This window comes from Pantherophis guttatus, chromosome 10 (genome assembly GCF_059756535.1).
Source record: "Pantherophis guttatus breed Tessera chromosome 10, ASM5975653v1, whole genome shotgun sequence".
Taxonomy (NCBI): Eukaryota; Metazoa; Chordata; class Lepidosauria; order Squamata; family Colubridae; genus Pantherophis; species Pantherophis guttatus.
The window spans coordinates 7,643,715-7,651,132 of record NC_142072.1 but is presented as its reverse complement, the minus strand read 5'-3'; positions in this window follow the sequence as shown (position 1 = coordinate 7,651,132).

The window sequence follows — 7,418 nt, the reverse complement described above, 5'->3', positions numbered from 1 at the left end:
TGAGGTGGAATATAAAGACCGTGGATTTTCCTTCTGGCTGGCCTGGTCTTCCTTCCCCATCTCCCTTGTTGCTGGTAAGTTCGGTGGTGGTATTATGAAACATGGGCTCCATCCATCCTAAGCTCCTTTTTCCAAATTGAGCTTCCGATTGTTTTCCAAGATAAACCATCTTGGTTTAATTAAAGACACCTTTGAAGCTAATTTGCTCTGGGTGAATCCAGGATGTGTGTTTCCTTAACCATACAGAAGTGTTTTGCCACTGGGTCCTTCTGCAGTGTTTTGTCAACTTTGCAATTAGTTTGGAGTTCTGAGATTTCCTAGGGGTTGCCCATTCAAATATTAACCAGCGTCAAGATTGCTTAGTTCTTTCAAGACAGGCCAAGCTTGGCTTGGTGTTTCCATTGACTTCTCATTTACTGTGATGAAAACACAAAATGGTGGGACATCAGAAATATGTGTGTAGCTTCTCCAGATGTTGTGGGTGCTCCATCACTGGAGGTTTTTAAGAAGAGATCGGACAGCCACTTGTCTGGAATGATATACGGTCTCCTGCTTGAGCAGGGGGTTGGACTAGAAGGCCTCCAAGGTCTTCCAGTATTTGAGAAGTTGCCACAAAGAAGAGGGAGTCAACTTATTTTCCAAAGCACCAGAGGGCAAAACAAGAAACAATGGATGGAAACTAATCAAGGAGAGAAGCAACCTGGAATTAAGGAGAAACATCCTAACAGTGAGGACAATCAACCAGTGGAACAGCTTGCCTTCAGAAGTTGTGGGTGCTTCATCAGTGGAGGTTTTTAAGAAGAGATTGGACAGCCAGTTGTCTGAAATGGTGTACGGTCTCCTGCTTGAGCAGGGGGTTGGACTAGAAGGACCTCCAAAATCCCTTCCAATGTTGTTATTCTGTTTTTCTTAGAAGTTAGAAAGAATGAGGTTTGTGCAGCTTCATAGAACTTAGAATGAATGAGATTTCAAAACAGCATTTTTATGCAAGCAGAGAAAGTAGCAAGTTTTTCTCTTCTAGACCATCTCCTTAGCAATTTAGCTCACGATGTAGCTCAGACAGGAATGAAATATAGAGAATGGTTGCTGGAACTGGGTATGTCTAGTTTAATGAAAAGAAGGACAAGGGGAGACATGATAGCAGTGTTCCAATATCTCAGGGGCTGCTACAAAGAAGAGGGAGTCAAGCTCTTCTCCAAAGCCCCTGAGGGCAGGACAAGAAGCAATGGATGGAAACTAATCAAGGAGAGAAGCAACTTAGAACTAAGGAGAAATTTCCTGACAGTTAGAACAATTAATGGGTGGTTATGGGAGCAACGTGGAGGTCCCATGTAACACCTCTCCTGTGCGAGCTGCACTGGCTCCCGGTGGTCTTCTGAGTGCGCTTCAAAGTTCTGGTTATCACCTTTAAAGCGCTCCATGGGTTATCTACGGGACCGCCTGCTACCACCAATAGCCTCCCACCGGCCAGTACGCTCCCATAGAGAGGGGCTCCTCCGGGTGCCGTCGGCCAAACAATGTCGACTGGCGGCCCCTAGGGGGAGAGCCTTCTCTGTGGGGGCACCTACGATCTGGAACGAGCTCCCCCCGGAGATACGGAGGATCCCGGATCTGCGCACCTTCCGCCGCACGCTTAAAACGTTTTTATTTCATCAAGCTTGCCTGGCCTAAATCTTCTCCCTTTTAAAATTTTTTAAATTCAGATTTTAAACACTAATTTTAGTTTGTTTAATTATGGGATATTTTTAAAATTTAGCCAAATTGTTTAATCTGTTTTAATCTATTTTAAATTTTGTATTTCTGTGTTTTAACTTTTGGCTGTTCACCGCCCTGAGTCCTTCGGGAGAAGGGCGGTATAGAAATCTAATAAAATAAATAAATAAATAATAAATAATCAGTGGAACAACTTGCCTCCAGAAGTTGTGAATGCTCCAACATTGGAAGTTTTTAAGAAGATGTTGGATAACCATTTGTCTGAAGTGCTGTAGGGTTTCCTGCCTAAGCAGGGGGTTGGACTAGAAGACCTCCAAGGTCCCTTCCAACTCATTCTATTCTATTCTATTCTATTCTATTCTATTCTATTCTATTCTATTCTATTCTATTCTATTCTATTCTATTCTATTCTATTCTATTCTATTCTATTCTAAATGTTCCAATGCAAGACAAGAATTGGATAGGATTTCAGGGTGAAGATGATCAAAGCTGAATTTTCAGTGTATTTTTCAAGTTAGTCTCCACCAAATCCTAAAGATTGCGATGCACGTTTCTTTGACTTCTTCTTCTTTGTCCCTTCCAGTTTTTTCAGGATTGTGTCATAATATACTCCAGGAAATCGAAGAAGAAGATGAAACCGTATCAAACGTAATTCCAGAGAACTGAAAAAGCTCCAGACCATGGAATGTGGTTTACAGATTTGGAAAGAATATTTCTTCTTTAAACGAACTAGAACTACATCCAAAAATGCTTTGGAAATGCTCCTTGGTTTAGATGTTTAAAGTTACTCAGTGTGGCCTTTTATTTATTGATCTCATTTCCTTTTTCTTGAAGCAGAATCGAAATGCTCTATTAGAGATTTTCTGTCGCAGCTTATTTTAGAGCCACATTTTGTCTGGAGCAGTGAATGCGCAATTGAAGCCCGCTGGAGCTGTACGTAAATATTCCAAACAGTTGTTGTGACCCGTAGTTGATATTAAATGCAAAACAGTTCCCAAAAATAAACAGATTTTATTAAAACAGCTGAGAATTAACTCATTCTCAGCGTATTCTAAATGAAATGAAAGCAAAGTCTTTAAAACACCAGTCTTTAGTTTATCTCTGATCTTGGGATTATTAGGCAAACTGCCAAAGGCTTTTCTTGGCAACAGTTCAGGAACAGAAGAAATAACTACAGTCAAACAAGAAGCAATTCTCTCAACAGTTGTTTTCCGGCAAAGAAGCCAAGAGCCATTGCTGGTCTTTTAAACCTTATGGGAGGGGCCAATCATCTCTTGGCCCTACTGCCAAGTCGTCCTCTCTGCTTTAGCTGCTCCTGCCTTCTGGCAGCTCTTCTCATGTGTGCACTAGGAACAGGCTCCTCCTGTTCCTCTGCCTCTCTACTGTCAGCCTCTGGAGGCTCCGAAGTCCGCACATCACTCCCCGATGGCCCTGGCCCCATCTCTGCCTCTGACGCAGAGCCCTCATCTGGGCCTTCCCCAGCCTCCAGGACTGGCCATATTCTTCCTCAGCCTCATCGCTGTCCGACTCCTCTGCCAACTCTGCAGGCTGCTGGTGGACCACAACAACAGTATCATTTTCATGCTTTCCCTTTTCCTCAACTCCCTTAAAAATGCACAGAGACATCAAATACAAATAAATCCACACAGAGACACAGACGTGCGTGCCTGCACAAAAACAGACAGGGTGTCAAGGTTCGAAGTTGTCTCAAAATAAATCGCACTTCAGCCAAGTTCTTTATGAAAACCCATTCATTTATTAGCACTACATTCTGTTCCAAAACTCATTGCAGCCAGCAATGAGTTCCTGCTTCAAAACCCTTCCCTTCCTGGCTTGCTCTCCTGTTCTGATTGGCCATCTTCCACGTCATTCTACTCCTATCTACTAACTAAGCTCACGGGAATTCCCCCCCCTCCCATCTCATCTCCTAGGGAATAATCTCTCCAGGGAATTAACTGGGTGAAGTGTCAAACGGTCTCTTGCCAGATGCTTCCCCCTTCTTCTCTATGTCAGCCCTGAACGAAGTGCAGCTTGAGGGGCTGACATCCGGCCCCTCCCCCTTCATTTTCCCAGGGTGACCTGTGTAAGACAAACAACAAGTTAAGTACCGGTACCCCGGCTGGGAGTGTGTGTCCCGTCCCCTCCCGCCTTGCCCGGATGTTCTGCATGGAATTTGGCTATACGGCAGTCAGCTTGGATGTTTCTGCTTTTCACCCGGGAGGCCTCTGATAAGGGGTAACCCTTCCACTTGATTAAATATTGGAGGTGCCCCCTGTGCCACCTCGAATCGAGAATTCGCTATACCTCATATTGAGTGTGGCCCCCAATAACCAGAGTCTCAGGGGGGTCACGTGGCACCGGTCTTAAAGTCGACCCCACTATAGGTTTCAGGAGGCTACTGTGAAAAACGGGGTGTATCCTCCCTAGTAATCGGGGCAGCTGTAGTTGTACTGCGACCGGGTTGATTACTTTTACTATAGGGAATGGTCCTATAAACTTCGGGCCCAGTTTCCTGCTCGGGAGTCTAAGTCTCAAATACTTGGTAGAGAGGTAGACCTTCTCTCCCACTTGAAATGGTCTTTGGGGAGTTCGGTGCTTATCCGCTATAACGTCAGGACTATTCCGTCACTCACTCCATACGTCTGGAAGGGAGCTGGAGATCTGGAAGTCAGCCAGTTTGGCTTGGAAAGGATTGCTGTCTGTCTGTCAAGGTTCGAAGTCGTCTCAAAATAAATCGCACTTCAGCCAAGTTCTTTATGAAAACCCATTCATTCATTAGCACGACATTCTGTTCCAAAACTCATTGCAGCCAGCAATGAGTTCCTGCTCCAAAACCCTTCCCTTCCTGGCTTGCTCTCCTGTTCTGATTCCACGTCATTCTACTCCTATCTACTAATTAAGCTCACAGGAATTACCCCCCCCCCATCTCATCTCCTAGGGAATAATCTCTCCAGGGAATTAACTGGGTGAAGTGTCAAACAGTCTCTTGCCAGATGCTCCCCCTTCTTCTCTATGTCAACCCTGAACGAAGTGCAGCTTGAGGGGCTGACACAGGGTACAGTTAGTCCTCAACGTACGACCACAATGGAGCCCAAAATGTATGATATTAAGTGAGAAATTTTGAGTCTTGCCCCATTTTATGACTTTTCTCGCCACATTGCTTAAGTGAATCATGGTAGTTCTTAAATTAGAAACACGGTTGTCAGAGGTGGTATTCAGCTGGGTCCTACCAGTTCGGGCGAACTGGTAGCAGAAATCGTGGGTGGGAACTGGTAGCAGAAATCGCAGGTGGAAACTGGTAGTGGAAATGGAGGGTGGGCCCATCCCCCTACCCCAGCTCTATGCCGTCCTATTTAGGGACATTTTCGAGGCCGGGAGCATGTGCAGAAGATGTGCGCATGCATGGCGAACTGGTGGTAAGAATATTGGAAACCCACTGCTGACGGTTGTTAAGTGAATCTGGTTTCCCCATGGACTTTGCTTGTCAGAAGGTCATAAGAGGAGATTGCCATGACCCTGGGAGACTGCAACCATTGTAAATGTGACGAACCTTGCTTGCCACAGTTGTTAAGTGAATCACTGCAGTTGTTAAGTGAGTAGCAATGGTTTTTAAGTGAGTTTGCTTCCCCATTGACTTTGCTTATCCAAAAGTTGCAAAAAGCTGATCATATGACCCCAGGGCACTGCCACTGTCATAAATACGAGTCAGTTGCCAAAGCATCCGAATTATGATCTGGTGACTGTGGGAATGCTATAAGGGTTGTAAGTGTGAAAAACGGTTGTAAGTCCTTTTTTTCAGGGCCCTTGTAACTTTTTTTTTTAATTTAACTTTTTATTAGTTTATCAAAGTATAAAATACAAAGAAAAAAAACATGGAAAAGTAAGAAGAGAGGGAGGGAAAAAGGAGGAATATAGCGTAACAGGAGGGGGGGGGAAAGGCACCAACTTCCGACTCTCTCTAGCACCGTAGAAGGTAACAACATTACAACCACAACTTTTTGCTTTTACACAAAAGTATGTACAAGCCATTTCTATAACAATAAGCCTGTCTAAATCTACAAAAACAGAATCAAACTTTCATTCTTTCTCCCCTCCCCCCCCATTGCAAACCCACAGAATCCAGAAGCGATTTCAAAATAGAGACAACATTAAATTGGATTTAAATAAATTCTTTTATTTGGATAAAAGAATCAGTTTAGCCATCTCTGCTTCTCTTTGCTGTGGGGGATGATATTTCATTCATTCTCCTGTTTTCAAATCTAGTCCATAATACCTTACAAACTTTGGAATATTATTCAGCATTACTTAAAGAACCCTAACCCGAACCCGAACCAACACTGCAACCATCATAAATGTGAATCAGTTGTCAAGCATCCAAATGTAAATCATGGGGTTGCTACAATGGTGTGACAAACAGTCGTAAGTCCCCCTTTTTTCAGTGCCCTTGTAACTTCGAACGGTCACTAAATGTTGTAAGTCAAGGACCAACTGTATTTGCAACATCACCGATCTCTTTTATGGAAAAACAGCAGCAATTTCAGGTCTATTTTCCTGGTTCTTTAACCGAGAGAGGCTGGCTGACTTCTTTATCGACTAGACCTGTGAACCAGTGGTGAAATGTAAAATTTGTTACTACCGGTTCTGTGGGCATGGCTTGGGGGTGTGTGTGAGTAATATGACTGAGTGAGCATGGCCAACTTTTTTTTTTTTTTACTTTTAAAACCATTTTTTCTACAACCTCTTCGGCTGAAGAGGTTGCAAAAAAAAAAAATGCTTTTAAAGCCTCTGATGATCCCAGCTGACTTGCCTGATCGGCAGAGGCTTTTTTTCCTTTTAAAAACATTTTTTTCTATAACCTCTTTGGCTGAAGAGGTTGTAGAAAAAATCCTTTTAAAAGTATCTGATGATCCCAGCTGAACAGTGTGATCATCAGAGGCGCTTTTTTTTTTTTACTTTTAAAAGCATTTTTTTGGCCAAAGAGGTTGTAGAAAAATGCTTTTAAAAATTAAAAAAAGTCTCCGATGATTGCACAGCTCAGCCGGGCAATGGGGGAGGGTGGGGCAGGGATTTTTGCTACTGATTCTCCGAACCACCCGCCTCCATCGCTACCGGATCGGGTGATCCGGTCCGAACCGGGAGCATTTCACCCCTGCTGTGAACCAATGCTGATTACCCTTACTGACTTATACACAGGTATGTCAGAGTTTCTTGCAAAAATCAAATCCAGAAGCACACACAGATAACTGATTCATTAACTTCTTTTTATTCATAATAACAGATAAAATATATTTACAATACCAACAGTGGTTCTTCAGCTCAGATCAGCAGACATGTTCACACACAGAGTACAGCAGTAGAGAGATTAACTGTGAAGTTTCCGAAAGATGCTCTAATTAAATCATGAGCCTCGAGCCAAGTTTCAAAAGAAATCCAGTCATTTATTAGGAGCACCATTCCGGCAATTACTCAAACAGAGTCAGCTCTAACCCCCCACGTGATTTGCGGGCCCCTATGACCCTGTTCCTCCCTTCCTCCTCCCTGGGCATGTCATAAATCACATTCTCCAATGGACCATGTTGGCGGGCTGAAAAACCCCACCCCTCCTGCTGACCTCAATAATCTTTGACAATCTATTTCAAAATAGATCTTTGAATCTATTTTCCGTTGGGGCAGCTGAGCAGCTTCGTCAGTTCTCCCCCTCCTGC